This window comes from Callorhinchus milii, unplaced genomic scaffold (genome assembly GCF_018977255.1).
Source record: "Callorhinchus milii isolate IMCB2004 unplaced genomic scaffold, IMCB_Cmil_1.0 Scaffold2, whole genome shotgun sequence".
Lineage (NCBI taxonomy): Eukaryota > Metazoa > Chordata > Chondrichthyes > Chimaeriformes > Callorhinchidae > Callorhinchus > Callorhinchus milii.
Window position 1 is genome coordinate 110,347,961 of NW_024704743.1, and position 15,959 is coordinate 110,363,919.

Here is a 15,959-nt window from a genome sequence, read left to right on the forward strand (position 1 = left end):
ACCTGCCTCCCTCTTATTGCTTAATCCCGACAAAGAGATTCAAGAGAATCACTCTACACCCCCATGCCCCGTGCGATTGATTCCCCTCAGTAATTGCATCTGCAAATGACCTCTTACTCTGAAAACAATTCAGGACAAATTTGAATGTGAATCTGTTCAAAGTATTTGTTTTATCGTCAGCCAGGTTTCTGGTACACAGATAAACTCATCACCATGCTTGAGAGTATGTAAACCAGACTGAGAATTCCATGCATCTCACCAGCATCTGACAATTCCAGTATTTGGAATGGAATGGCACTTTCTCTCCCTGGACAGTCATACCCTGGTTACCTAATTCCGGATAGTATTACATTAGGTGTAGTTCCAAACAGTGCAGGGTCCCTTTTTTAATCTCTGCACGAGTTTTCACATAATCTCTTTACTATTAAATCTATGGATTCTATTTTTTTTCTCTCCTTACACTGATTAGTTGCAGTACTGGCTGCAAAGACCCTAACACAGATTAACTTGCGATATGGTGGAGAACTCTATATCCATATTAACTGTGACTGGCTCTATTGTGGATATGTAAACATGTCTCTGTTGTGTGTGCTCGTCTTTCTGACTGTGTGTGTGTGTGTATACGTGTCTCTCTGTCTCTGCTTCCTTAACTGTTTATCTGCTTTTCTGTACCACTCCATCTGCCCCTGATTAAAATATCTGATAAGATCTAATAAACTGCAGAATGGGCTCAAAGAGCTGAATGGCCTCCTCCTATTCCTCTATTCCTTTTACCTCAGCGATAGTAATTACTTGAAGAGGAAGCATGGAGAATTTTTGCAGAGGGGTCTAGGGGAAGGGGTAAAATAAAAGGGATCAAGCAGCCTATTTCAGGTTCCTGAGTGCAGTCAGCTGACATGTATGCTTACACAATCCTCCAGACAAAGGGAAGCAGGGAGGTACAATATAACTCTGGAGTATTGAGTGCTTAAAACACATTACATTTACGGAAAATAAACTGGAATCAGCTAATTTGCTTCCAAGTCCCCAGGATATCTATTTACATGCTCTGCTCCACTGCATTAATTTCCTGCACTTCACTGTCTTTTCTGTGCCGTGTTCCAGGATTCATCTATTTCTCGGTTAATCATTGTACACTTTGGGTTCCACTCTGCATGACTTCTCTGCACAAGACTTCAAATTTAAAAAATTGGCAAAAGAAATTAAGCGGGGATATGACCCAGGTTTCTGAATAACAATACAAATTACATTCATACAACTCCTTTAATGTCAGGAGGATGTCTCAAACCACTTGACACTGCTGGCTGCGAACCCGAGCTGGGGCGATTCTTGCATTTGATATAGAAACTGATTTGATATGGAGTCCTGTAGCTCAGTGGTTAGAGCAATCTCCTTGCAAGTGAGAGACCTGGGATTGATTCACGGCAGGGCGAAATGTTGGACAAATTTTCTTACTCCACTCGCCTGTTTACCTAGCAGTAAATAGGAACTCAGTTGTTAGTCGATTGTTGGATTGCTTTCCCGGGGTAAAAAATAATAATAATAAATTAGTCACTTCAATCCACGACTGTTTGTGGGACACTGCTGTGCGCAATTGGCTGTCGCATTTGCCCACAAAATATACAGTCAATTCACTTTACAGTATATTCTGTGAAGCGGTTTGAGGCGTCTTGAAGACATGATAAGGTACTATATCAAATGCAAGGATTATTATTGTAAACTTATCACATCGTGTCAATGTACTACACAGGATTTTACTGTGAAGTGTAGTGACTGTACTTGTAGTAAAATATTTCTAGCCATATATTTCAAAGAATGGACTGAATGCCAAACCTATTGCAAATGCAGAAAATCCTAAGCAAAAAAATCACTTCATGTGCTGCGATGGGGACACAGTAGTATGGCTGTTCTGAAAGGATGAGATCAGATGGGCCGAAGGGCCTTCTTCATCATCAAAACTCATCTTATGGTGGCTGTTTGTGGCTATTACTGTGCGCAAATTAGCTGCTGTGTTTGCTTGCAAAATACCAAATCACTGCACTTTCCAGCAAGTCCTGTGAAGCGCTATGAGATACATCGTGATGTGAAAGGCGCTATGTCAAATGCATGGATTAATATTATTATCTGTCTATGATTCATTTAAACATTCCATTTGATTCTGCCTCCACAGCTTTCCAGGGAAGAGTGCTCCTCTTCTTCACATTATAATTACCTATGAATCACTTTGAGATGGCTTCAACATTATGGGTTCTCCATCAAATGCAAGGATTATGGATAGTAGCAAATTAAATAATTGCATCATATTATACGACATCCTGGCACTGATATTTCTCACAGTCTTAAGCTGAAGGCCACTGTCATAAAATGTAAGATGTGAAAGCCATCTTAAATTTTGCCTTAATTAGGAAGCTGATTTTCCACTTTTTTTTAGATATTGTGGAAAATCGATTTCTAAATTAAGATTTACTAGAATTCCATAGGCTGTACTACATGGAAACTGGCCATTTGGTCCGACTAGTTCAAGTTTAAAATCTACTTGAGCCTCCAGCCCTCCTATTCCCCTCTGGAAAGATGAGATCAAAGCAGCCGAAGGCTGTTCTTCATCTGAACCTCCGTTATTATCTTTTGAAATTTGACCGTTACATTCACCTACAAAATACACTTTACAGTAAATTCTGTGAAGCACTTTAAAACAACAATAACAAAATTACATTTGTGTGACGCCTTTCACGTCAGGAGGACATCCCAAGGCGCTGGACAGTCAGTGTTTCGTATCTGAGCTGGGGGTTGGGATTTGGGAGGGTGGAGGGCAGGGGGGAAAAGGAGAGAGATTGAAAGCACGGTCGAAGAGGAGGTTCTTGAGATGAGCTTTGAAGGAGGTAACTGGACTAATTCAAGAAACAGTTTTACAACACTAATTAATGTTTTGCAGGAGCCAGACATTTTAAGATCTTATCCCTATCGTATGATGAGGCTGTCTTGCCTTTGAGTCAGAAGACTGTGGTTTTCAAAATCTAGCTGATGCTCAAGGAGTCCTGTAGCTCAGTGGTTAGAGCACTCGCTTTGCAAGTGAGAGAACTGAGTTCAATTCCAGGCAGTTCAGGGCGAAACCTTGGGCAAATTTCCTTACTCCACACAGAGTCTAATAATAATCCCTCCAAAACAAAACAATAATAAATTGGTCATTTCCAATCCATGACTGTTTGCGGGACATTGCTGTGCGCAATTGGCTGCCGCGTTCGCCCACAAATATACAGTCAATTCACTTTACAGTGTGTTCTGTGAAGCGCTTTGGGACGTCCTCCCGACGTGAAAAGCGCTATATCAAATGCAAGGATTATTATTATTATTATTATTATTAAGTGTGGTGCTGAGGAAATATAGGAAAACAGGAAAGAGGAGGCAATTCAGTCTATTGATCCTCTTCCACCAGTTCTTTAGGAAAGGAGTTAAAACAACCTTTTGAAGGGATTATTTTGATTATCATTATTATTATTCCCCTCCCCTTTCTTGATGAGCAATCAATACCACTGGAGCCAGCCCAAGTCACCTTTTTCAAATAATATTAATAATAATAATACTTGCATTTGATATAGTGCTTTTCATGTCTTCTCGACGTCTCAAAGCACTTCACAGAATAGACTGTAAAGTGAATTGACCGTATATTTGTGGGCGAAATAAAGGAGAACTCTGCAGTAAAATGGGTTCACTTCTGTGTTTTTCATTGAGTCCATGAAAAGGCAAAATTGAAATCCCCAAAGGATCAAAGCACAGTAATATTCGCTTTGAGATTTGCATTTCATTTCAGCGAAAAATTGCATTTAGCAGGATGATGGCTTTGTTATATAAAGTGTCGTTTTACATTTTTTTTAGCCTTATCATTTTAGTTTCTGAAGTCCAAATGAAACTGGTATTTAAATGGAATGTGCCCGGGTGCATTGCACAGTTAAGACTCTAAGTCAAGAGTCAGACTTAAGTATAATGCGGCATCCGTGGGTGTCAACTTGGGGCTTTCATCTCAGTTTGACAAAGGTCTGGCTACATTAAGCCGCAGATCTGAGGGTTAAAAATAAGTAAGCGTTGTATGGATTTAATTGCTCTCTTCGATTTAATGCAATTCGCTGCCGCGTTTCGTCCACAAATAGATCCATCAAGTCACTTTACAGTATATTCCGTGAAGCGCTTTGAGACGCCTAGAAGACATGGAAAGCGCTATATTAAACGCAAGGATTATTATTATTATTATTATTATTAAAAGCAAAATAATTTCTCGGCAAAGAGGATATGCCAGTACTGTGAACTTCCAACCTATCTACAGATTCTCCCTCTCACCACAAGTACATTTTTCACTCGTCATGAAAGGATGTTGCCTCAAGTTGAGTGCCGGTTTGGCTTGGTCTATAGTGCTCTCTTGCCTTGGGTTTAGAGCTCACAGGTTCAAGCCCCCGTGAGCTCTAAACCCATGAGTGATCCATTACGGTGGTGGGGGACCTAAGTTTCAAATCAGAACCAAGACCTGAGGTCAGGAAGCATTTCTTTGTGAAGTTATGGAGACAGAAACAACATGGATGTTTAAAAGAGAGATAGATGGGAGAGACTTGGGTATTAAGCACTCTGGGATGCTACCCTGCGTGAGGGGCGCTATTTAAATGCAAGTTATTGTTGTATAAAGGAATATGGGGAAAGGGAATTGAGATTAAAAGATCTTCCAAGATGTAATGAATTGGTGGATCAGGGTCAATGGACTGAATGGCCTCCTCCTTTTCCTGTTTTCCTATGTTTCCTCAGCAACACACTTGAGCATCAGCCTAGATTTTGCGCCTTAAAACCACAATCTTCTGACTCAAAGGAAAGACAGCCTCATTATACGATAATGTTAAGATTTTAAAATGTCTGGCTCCTTCAGAACATTAAGCACTGTTGTAAAACTGTTTCTTGAATTAGTCCAGTGAACCATCCTTCCAGGTAAACTATTTTCTCTATATTATTGGAGGTGTTGTCCTTTGGATGAGATCCCATTTGATCTCCCAAAGTGACAAAGTGAGATCAAACGCAATCTCATCCAAAGGACCTAAGGTAACAACACTAGAGGTAATATTGTCGGAGATGCCATCCTTCGGATGATATGTTAAATCAAGGTGTTGTCTGCCTGTTCAGCGAGAGGTTAAAGACACCTTGACACTATTCAAAGAGACAAGGGAATTTCTCCAGTATCCTGGTTGACAATTCCCCAGATAAAATTGCTCAATCACATCCTGGCTGTTTGTGAGACACCTATGTGCACAAATTGGCAACCGCTTTCATCCACATAACACACAGACACTATCAGCAATGCCTAGAGACATTACTATGCCACAGGCGTGAAATCGAACGCAACAATTATGACTATATAGCCACTATATAACCATCCCAGGGGTGTGGGCGAGTGTTCAGGTCTGTCTAACAATAGTTTCAGAGGGCATTGCTCACTATTTATTTTATTTCATTGACTTGCAAATCCAGGCCATGCAATCCATTCCTCCGGCTCGGTCTCGCTCGCAAGCTCTAGCCGCTAACTCCTTTCCGCGGAGCCTGGCGATGTAAAACTAAGAGGAGCCCCGGCGTTTCCTTTTCATTTCGCGCAGCATTTTGATGCATTTACAGCCAAAGTGACTGATTCCTCCTGTTCCCAGTTCAGGTTGTGTTTCCCCGTCCATCTTACAGCTACATCTATCAGTCACTGAACTGTGCCTGTAAGAGATGCATTAGCTGACGCTTATTGGATTCCAAGTGTGCATCTGCCTGATGGATTTCAATGGGATTTTATTTTATTATTCTTGCTGTTGTTGTTTTTCTTTGTCAGCTCATTTTCGTACAGGTAATGGATCACACCATAGGAAAAATAAACACAATTAGTTTGTGAGAGAGGGAGTTCGTCTTAATCCTTCAGAAGCAAGACAGGACCTTGATATTTTAAAACCCGGACTCTACTCCAAGCACATTACATGCTGAACTGTGTTACTCATCAGGAAGCTCGGAGGGATTTCCTGCTACCCTCCATCCACCTAGTGAGGGCTCAAACTAGTAACTTGTAACTATTCTCCTTGGTGGTGGTGGATAGTAAGCAGAGTCTCCTTGTTGGTTCCAAGGTGATGTGCTTGGTAGCGCAATGTCGGAATACAATCAACTCTGTGGTGGTCTCGGTAGTTTGGTTCCTGAGCCAGGCGAGTCTGCCGCACTCCAGGACACTGCTGATGACAACTCTGTCAGAGTTGCTCATCGATACAGGACTTAGAGAGGCAAACAAGTTAGTGGAGCAGGGATTTTTAAGCCTTAATACATATGGTAGTTTTACCTTGACAAGCAGCGGGAAGCTTGCCAGACACTGGTCAAAATGGCAAGCTAAGCGCTTTTAGATAGTTAAACTCCAGCAGTACCTAAACCACACCCTGGGATCCAATGTGGAAACTAGAGCCTCACAACTTTCTGACTCAAGAGGTGAGAGTGCCACTGACTGAGCCAGCCTGCCAGCTGTTCCTTGCACTAATTATCACAACGAACAGATTAAGGAATGCTGTAAATGTTATCCCTATCTCTTCAATCTCCATTCTTGCGAGATTGTGCTCTGTGGGCTTGGTAACTGTTTATCTTTGATATTCTTCGCTTTGGAAATGAGAAAAGAGAACAGTGCAGTGTCATAATGAAACTGACACTTCAAGTGACAGCAGTACTGAACCTCAGAAATTTTTCCAATCACAAAATATAATCTTCCGGGAGCACAAGACTGACAGCAGAACAGAGAAAACTCATTAAAGACATCTTTCGGGAAAAAGAGAAAAAGGTCAGGTACATCTTGAAAACTGAACTGGATGGTCCATTGCAAACAATTTCTTTGGAATCAAGGTCTATCGTATGTGAGAAGGACAGGAAGGAGGGAGTTCCAGAGGTTAGGATGTTCCAGAGGTTAGGGGTGCAGTTGTGAGTTTCAGCCTCTGATGTTGACTCAAATAAGCCTGAGTTAACCGAACGATGTGGGTGGGAGATGGTGAGCAGAGGACGGGCGTAAGAATACATCACAGGGAGCGGGAGCTGCTAAGGAATAAAGGGATTTATAGGTGAGGTGACCACTCTGCAGGAGTGACTGCTGCCACCTAATGGCTGGTTTAGTGTTTAACATTAAATATTGCAAAACTCTGATTACCCTCTAGTCTATCAGAATGGTCATTGGCAGTGTGTGGCAGGCCACTCAGTTGTGGAGGGCACCACCGTCTAGAGAACCTAATGTCTCTTCACTTGTCTGGCACACACACATACATACGCGCGCAGGGGTAGCACTCTCGCCTCTGAGTCTGAAGATTGTGGGTTCAAGCCCCACGACGGGACTTGGAGTCTCATAGTCTTAGGAGGACACTCCAATGCAGTGTGGGGAGATGTTGCATTGTTGGAGGTTCCATCCTTTGGATGAAACATTAAACCAAGGTCCCAATCCTCCTGTTTAGCTGGATGTTAAAGATCTCATTGCCTTATTCGAAAAGGGAAAGGAGTTTCTCCCAGTGGCCTGGCCAACAATCCCTCCAAAATAAAAATTGGTCACTCACTCCATGGCTGTTTGTGAGTCATTGCTGTGTGCAATTGGCTGCCGTGTTTTACCCACAAAATACACAGTCAATCCAGTTCATAATGCATCCTGTGAGGGGCTTTGAGACGTCCCAATGGCACGATAAGGCGCTATATCAAATGCAAGGATTATTATTATTATTGTTATTATTATTATTACACCATTGATGGTGCCCCAATCTGGATTCCCTTTACAATAACTTACTGCAGTGGCGGCAGAAGCAAACTCGAGTGTTTGTGCCTGAGCTATAGGGGCTGAATTAAAATTGCTATAGCAGTGCATTTTGCCAAAGAATAAAACTGAGTACAAATAGTTTGACAGATCAGACGTGAGCTGTTGTGTTATTATTTGGGCACACAAGTGAAGTTATGAATTTCTTCAACACTATTTGATTTATAACTTTATTATTTAAACAAATTAGGCTCCTCAATTTTTAATTCAATACCCTATTGATCTGTCAGAGTCTACTGCGCTACATTAGTTGTGATTTTTTGATGTATATATCTATATATGTATAACTGTATACTTGATCTAATACCTAACCTGCAGCGCATGAATCACCCAGCTGCCACCAATGTTATTAAGCCATAAAAAACGGGGGAAATTTAGGAGGGGGGGAATGATGAGATTAGCAATGCATTGACAATGCAGTAAAACTCCAGCTGCGGATGATGTATTGGGACCAACGGAATTACACATTGTGCACAACTTTGTGATGAATAAAAACAAAACTACTTATTTTTTAAAAATGCACTGGGGTGAAAGTGGCACAGACTTGGTGGGCCAAATGGTTTGCATCTGTGCTAAAAGTTTCTGGGTTAGAAATTCCAAATGGGTCAGGATAAACTCTATTTTTGTTATATTGTTAAAAGCATGCATTACTGTGCAGTGCTGCTGGAGGGAGCTGCAATGTTGGAGATGCCATTCTTCAGATGAGACTTTAAACCGAGATCCCATCTGTGCCAATTTGAATAGTGCTATGGCATCTTTAACACCCACCTGAACAGGATCCTGGGTTTAACAGACTGCACTTCCAACACAACAGCGCTCCCCCATCACTGCACTGAGTGTCAGCCTAGACTGTGACTTCAACATCCCAAACCACAAATGTCTTACTCAGAGGCGAGACATTGAGCTAGGCTGACACCTTTATATAAAGTGCTATATGAAATATAAAATTGTTATTTATTATCAAGCCAGAATGGCCTATCAGACTAAGATGAAGCGGAATTAGGAGACCTCTGGAACAGTCACTGCTGAGCAGTGTATTTCCACTCAATCCACTGTACTCAGTGAGTAATGCAAGCCAGTGAAGCTCTTTAACTTAACTTCACTGAAATTGCACAAGATCTGGACATGTGGGGACTGGAGCCAAAGCCAAGCACCATTACTCAGCATTTTCATTTAAAGGTTATTTCCAGCCCATTTGAAAGATATAATACAATTTGCTGGATATGAAAGAAGTACTGCTCGCAGATGTACATGCAGGATTTCAGATTTCTATCTCCAGTTCTGAGGTCTGAAATTCCTCCAGGGAATTAATGTAAAGACCACATGTAGGTAGATGAGATGTTTAAAAACCAAGGTCTCGTACTCTTGTTTGGGCGGATGTTACAGATTTCTTGAACTACCTGTGAAGTACTTTCAGCACTAATAATAATCCTTGCATTTGATTTAGCGCCTTATCACGACATCAAGATGTCTCAAAGAGCTTCATAGGATTTATTGTAAAGTGGAATGACTGTGTATTTTGTGGGCGAAACACGGCAGCCAGTTTGCTATGCTCCACAAACAGCCAATGTAGTGATTGAACTATTTTATCTGGAGGATTGCTGGAGGATCAAATTCAAGATCCTCGTCCTCACCTACAAGGCCATTCATGGCCTTGCAACCCCCTACCTCTCCGACCCCACGTACCTTCCCGTACTCTACGTTCCTCTGGCTCCGGTCTGCTCCACATCCCCTGCCCTAACCGCCCTACCGTCGGTTGCTGGGCTTTCAGCCTCTCAGCCCCTAGGCTCTGGAACTCCATCCCACAGTGCCTTCGCCGCTTCCTCCCTTTTCTCCTTCAAGGCAGGTCTCAAGACCTTTCTCTTCAACCATGCCTTTAGCTCCCCTCTCGACTTTCTACCCCCTCCTCGCTCCCTCCCTTCCCTCCCCTCACCCTGACCATTTCCCCCCTGCTCGGGTCCCGACCCAACTGTCCAGCGCCTTGGGACCTTCCCAACTGTCCAGCGCCTTGGGACGTCCTCCCAACGTGAAAGGTGCTCTATAAATGCAATTTTGTTGCTGTTATTGCTAGGCAGAGACACTGGGAGAAACTTCTCCCTTCTCTTTTTTGAAAGTACTGACAAGGTGCTCGAACCCACAACCTTCTGACTCAGAGTCGAGAGTGCTACCACCTGAGGCAAGTTGATACTTAAATGACGGTTCTGTCTACTAAAGTTAGCTGTTAGCATTTAATGGAGTTTGCAATCTGTTAGAATGATATAAGATACTGTCACCAGCAGTTATATGTCTCCGACCTTATGTCCTTGGCCTGCACTGCCACTTTGTGGTAACAATCATCATATAGTCTTACATAGCTTCCCAACAGCTCAACTGTGTGAATGGTCAGCAGAGTGTATACCCATCAGCACATAAACGATGAGCAAGTCCAATTTGTCCCAGGAAAGCTGCCAAAAAGCTATCACGAGGATTTGTGGACTGCAAAGCTCCAGTTAATGAAGCATCTCTTTTGCAAAAGTGCAGAATCACCAGCAGACAAGGTGGCCTGTCCTGGGATGATAAAGTAACAGCTAAAGAAAAGGAAAACAAGGCCAATATGAAACAGACTGCGGTGAAGAGGTTCTTCAGACATTTACTGGGATCTGAGCACTCAAAACCCAGCTTGTTCGATTTTGTGGTAATTTATAATAATATTCCTTGTTATCTACATTTGCATAGATTTACACAGAATCAATGTTGAAACAGGCCTTTTGGGCCCAACTAGTAGGTGCTGGTGTTAGCCTCCACATGAGCCCCAGCCCTCTGAATCCCCTCTCCCATATTTCATGCTTTAATGCTTTCTGCTTCAACCACAGCTTCTGACAGTGAGTTCCACATTCTTACCATCCTAAGTTTCTCTCTGTTAGTGGCTTTCTTATATTTATGCTTCCTTTGATATGGACTTGACAACAATTGATATTCACTTTATCAAATGCCTCCTTCCATTTAAACACTTCTACCAAGTCTTCTCTCAATCGTCTCATCTCCAGGCAAAAAGCTCTAACCTGTCCAGTATTTCCTGATAGCAGTATCCTCTTATCATTGGTAACGTCCTAGTAAAATCTACACTTCACGTTCTCCATTGCCACAATATCCTTCTTGCCGTATGGTAACCAGAACTGTCCACAGCAAATGTGACCTAACCAACAACAACGACTTGCGCTCTCCACACAGGGTAGGGTTTCACAGCGCTTCAAATCAAGGTTTTATACAAATTTTACATTAATTCCTTGCTTGTGTATTCTATTGTTTTGGATGTAAAGTTCAAGACCTTTTGCAATATAGCGACTACACAGTTATAATGAAACGTCTTGAAACTCTTCACAGGTATTTGCTGTCATACGCATTTGTTGATATTTGGACTAAGTTTGTAGGCATTTGTAGTAAGTTTTCTAAAATCTGTTTATCCAGCAGTAAGTAGGAACCCGTTTTTTAGTCAATTCATGGATCGCTTCCGAAGATAATAATCCCTGAAAAAAAATGATAATGATTTGGTCACTCAATCATTGACGGTTTATGGAACACTGATGTGCGCAATTGACTGCCGCATTTTACCCACAGAATCAATCTTCTTTTCAATATATTCTCTGAAAAACTTTGAGATGTCTCAATGACGTGATAGGGTGCTATATCAATTGCAAGGATTGACAATAACAATAGCGCCTTGCGACATCCTCCCGACGTGAAAGGCGCTACACAAATGTATTTTTGTATTGTATTTTGTAAAATAAGGTCGCACAAATAGCCAAGAAGTGAATGATCAAAAATCCTGCAAAGCACTTACCTTCGGTAGCCTCTATTCATAGCTCATGCACAACAAGACCTTTCTCTACATTGCTGAGTAGACTTGTGAGGTTGAGTCATTAAGAATCACCTTCACTTCCTTCTCTTCAGGCTCCATTTCCATATGCTCCTTCAAATTAGTCAAGACATTCCTTAAGTGCTTTCTCGATGAAATCTCAACAGCTGGCTTTTGGAGCCCTGATTTCAAAACTGACCTCTTCGATCTCTTCTTTCAGGTATGTAACAACCTGATAAGAGCATAGCTGGAAGATCATTGCAGTTTCTTTCTTGGTAATTATTGGCTATTTTCTTTGTCCAAATCTGTCTCTTTCTGTTCCATTGCACCCTTTCTTTGTCAATGCAGTATATTCCCCTTGTCGCAAATTGGATCCCAATAGACACATTGTCCATATTGAATCAACAAACAATGCAGATTTGGCACAACATTCCCAAAGTAATAATCTTTGCATTCATCAATTTGCATACAGCAGTGTCCCACAAAAAGCCATGAATGTCTTAGAGTGCTTTACAGTAATTATTGTCATGTGTACTGAACTCCTATCCCTCTGGGCTTCCTCCCACAATGACCTTTCCTCCTAGGCCATTCTCCTCCACAACTCCCTCTCCATTGCTCTCGATCCCCTTGCTCCCCTCACTTCCCGAACCAACTCGTACTCACAAAAGTCACCCTGGGTACACCAGCCACCTCTGCTCCATTCCGTACCAAGGTCCTAGAATGATTTGTTGTTTCCCAGCTTCACTCCTTCCTCTCCGGCCACTTGCTGCATGAACCCCTCCACTCGGGGTTCCGTGCCGCCCACAGCACAGAAACAGCTTTGGTTAAAGTGACAAATGACATTCTGTCCATCTGCAACCAGGGATCCCTCTGCCTCCTTGGCTTCCTTGACCTCTTTGCTGCCTTTGATACCGTTGACCACTCTATCCTCCTTCACCAACTCTCCTCTCACTTCAACCTTCATGGTTCCGTTCTTGAATGGGTCAGATCCTACCTTTCACACTGTCTCCACTTTATCTCTACAAGTGGCTTCTCCTCTAGCTCCCGTACCATCTTATACAGTGTTCCTCAGGCTCTGTCCTTGGTCCCCTCCTCTTCAATATCTATATGCTTCCTCTTTGTAACATCATCCGCAGACATGGGTTCAACTTCTACATGTATGCAGATGACACCCAACTCTACCTCTCTGCCTCCATCCTTGACTCCAGGACCACTGCTGTCCTGAAAGAATGTTTGTCAGACATCAAGTCCTGGATGAGAGCTAACTTTCTTCTGATAAATATCAACAAGACCGAGGCCCTCCTGATTGGCTCCCGTCAGCGCCTCCAAATCTCAGACACTGACAGCAACACCATTGAATGATCACACTCCAACTTACTAAGCCAATCTGGAACCTTGGCATCTTGTTTGACCCTCAGCTATCTTTTCTACCCCACGTTCATGCCATGACCCGCTCTGCCATCCCCCATCTCCACAACCTCGCCCAGCAGGCCACCAAAACTCTCATACACGCATTGATTATATCCAGGCTTGACTATGCAAACTCCCTGCTTGTCGGCCTCCCCAACTCCTCCCTCCATAGGCTGCAGATCATCAGAACTCTGCAACCTGTGTCCTCTCTGGCACCAGGCTCCATGACTCTATCACCCCCATCCTCGCCCATCTCCACTGGCTTCCCATCATACAGTTTAAGATCCTGGCCCTCACCTTCAATGCTCTCCATGGCCTCGCTCCCCCCTACCTCTGCGAATTCTTAACCCCCTACCAATCTGCCCTCTCCCTCTGCTCAGCAGGCTCCAGCTTGCTTCACATCACCCTCCTCGCCCGCCCTACCATTGGCTTATAGGCCTTCAGCCACTCTGCCGCCACACTCTGAAACTCTATCCCACAGTCCCTCCGCCTCACCCTCTCCCTTGCCTCCTTCAAGACTCATCTGAAGACTCTCCAATGCAACCGTGTCTTTTATCACCCTCCTTTCCCCCTGCCCTCCACCCTCCCCAATCCCAACCTGCACCTCGGGTCTGAAACACTGTCTATCCAGCACCTTGGGACATCCACCCGATGTGAAAGGCACTATAAAAATGTAATTTTGTTGTTGTTGTAGTGACTGTATGCCATGGGGCTGAAATAGGCACAGATGAATCAAAAAGATGGCATCTCAGACAAGGTTGGAATATTGTCTAAGGTTGGTGATAGGAAGCAGCAGATGAGGGAGGGACACAAGAAATCCTATCCAGATTTATACTTAATTTATTTTCTTAACATTTCAGAGTGGCCATAATTTAGAAAATTCTTCAATTTGCAGCTGAGTTTCTGTAATTTCTTTTAAGAATTAAAAAAAAGTCTTGAAAGTTAAAACTCAATTCAACATTTTTTTCAAATTCTGGACACATCTGAAAGGTAACAAAATAGAGGAAATCTCCCACCACTGTAGCTTTCTTGCCTTTGAAATTGATGGATCGTTCTAATATTATGACATTAAGCAATGTTGTGTATTAGAGAATAATAATAATCCTTGTCTTTTACAACAATATAATATTTCGGTATTTTTCCCAAATAATTTCCCTCACATTCAGGTTATATAAAACTTCAGATGGTTTAAAAGATTGTAATAATAATAAATAATCCTTGGCTTTGATATAACACCTTTCATGTTGGGCAGATATCTCAAAGCACTTCACAGAATTTACTGCAAAGTGTAATGCTGTGTATTTTGTTGGTAAATGTAGCAGCCAATTTACCCTAGGCAATATCCAACAAACAACCATAAAGTGAATGCCCAATTTGTATCTAAGGGATTGTTGGCTAGAACAACTCCGTTATCTTTTCAAATAGTGCCGTTGAATCTTCAATAGCTACCTGAATAAGCACTGCTCCCTTGACCCCATCCCCACTCCACTCCTTATCTCCCAGCTCCACCTCCTTGCCCCACATATCACAGACATCGTCAACCTGTCTCTCTCCTCTGGCTCTGTTCCCATTCCCTTAAAAACTGCCATCATCACGCCCACCCTGAAAAAACCCTCCCTTGATGCATCGCAGCTATCAAGCTACCGGCCCATCTCCAACCTCCCCTTCCTGGCCAAGGTCCTGGAACGAGTTGTCGCCTCCCAGCTGCGCTCTTTCCTCTCCACCCATTCACTATTCGAACCCCTTCAGTCGGGTTTCCATGCTGCCCATAGCACAGAAACTGCCCTGGTCAAGGTCACCAATGACATCCTGACTATCTGTGACCAGGGCTCTCTCTGCCTCCTCGACCTCCTCGACCTATCGGCAGCATTCGATACGGTCGACCACGCTATCCTCCAACACCACTTGTCCTCCCACCTAAACCTTCAAGGCACTGTCCTTTCTCCCTCACATCCGCACCACAACTGGCACCGCCTTCCATCACCTCCGGAACATCGCCAGACTACGGCATTACCTCACCCCTCACGCTGCTGAAACCGATGACACCCAACTCTACCTTTCCTCCTCTACCCTCAACTCCACGACCATCGATGTCCTGACAGCCTGCCTGTCCGACATCGAGTCCTGGACGAGAGATAACTTTCTTCAGCTCAACGTGCATAAAACTGAGGCCCTCCTGATTGGCTCACGTTAGCGCCTCCGCACCTCAGGCGCTGACAGCATCAGCATCCAAGGCTGCACTCTCCAACTCTCGAAGCCAGTCAGGAACCTCGGTGTTCTGTTCGACCCTGAGCTGTCCTTTTTCCCTCATATCCGCGCCACAACTGGCACCGCCTTCCATCACCTACCAGACTACGGCTCTACCTCACCCCTCACGCTGCTGAAACTCTGGTCCACGCCTTTGTCACCTCAAGGCTGGACTATGGGAACTCTCTCCTCGCCGGCCTTCCCGGCACCTCCCTCCACAAGCTGCAGGTCATTCAGAACTCTATCCCCCAGTGCCTCCGCCTTGCCTCCTCCCTTTCCTCCTTCAAGGCCGGTCTCAAGACCTTTCTCTTTGACCGTGCCTTCAGCTCCCCTCTCGACTCTCTACCCCCTCCTCGCTCCCTCCCTTCCCTCCCCTCACCCTGACCATTTCCCCCCTGCTCGAGTCCTGACCCAACTGTACAGCGCCTTGGGACGTCCTCCCGACGTGAAAGGCGCTCTATAAATGGAATCTTGTTGCTGTTGTTGTTGTTGCAGTGTTTCCCCAGCACCGCATTGGACAGTCTTGAACCCACAACCTTCTGACACAGAGATGAGAGTGCCACCAACTGAGCCAGGCTGCACCACCTGATGGACATTTTGTTGCTCAGTGACACATCATCCTAGTACTGTGGCTACTGC